This window comes from Myotis davidii, unplaced genomic scaffold (assembly GCF_000327345.1).
Source record: "Myotis davidii unplaced genomic scaffold, ASM32734v1 scaffold536, whole genome shotgun sequence".
In the NCBI taxonomy this organism is placed as follows: Eukaryota; Metazoa; Chordata; class Mammalia; order Chiroptera; family Vespertilionidae; genus Myotis; species Myotis davidii.
Genome location: NW_006287679.1, coordinates 878,496 through 879,202, shown reverse-complemented (window position 1 = coordinate 879,202; position 707 = coordinate 878,496).

Here is a 707-nt window from a genome sequence, read left to right as displayed (position 1 = left end):
AGAGGCAATCAACATTTCTGTTCTGTGGTTCTGTTCTGTTTCTGTCAGAGCTCTAAGAGAAGACAGTGCCTCTGCCTTAACAAGGTAAGTAGCCTGTCAAAGGCATTCTGCTCGCCCCTTTAGACAGGAGAGTCAGTGGGAGGCTAAGGATTCTAGCACAGCATCTGCCAATGAATGTTTCTCCTTAGAAAAATATTGAGTTTTATGATCAAATAATTTTGAAGACCTTTTAAGGAGACATAATTTGTATCAACACGTTAGAGGCCCAGAGAAGTCCTATAGGAAGAAACCAGCCCAACTTGGTGCATCCACGATTTTCTAAAATTATTTGGCTACAGAGCGCTTTTTCACGTGTCAGGAATAAAACTTTAGGGAAACTGAAACCCCTTATCTTGACCACATGCGAACCTTAACAAATTCCTACTAAATTCAGATGGTGATTTTGAATATGTAGCCAGTTTAGGATGAGCTCATCAATCAAATACAAGGAATGTTGGGATATTCTAATTCATCAAACTTGCTTTACAGACGAGAAAACTAAGAATCAAAATATTTCATCTCATAGGAACAAGGAGACATAGCTGGGATTGAGTCGTGGTTCTCCTGTCTCCTAGTTCAAGTTTGCTTTGTGTGTGTTTTTTGTTTGTTTGTTGTTTTATTTTGTTTTACTATATGTGCACTTCTTTGAGGTATGGTACCACCTACAA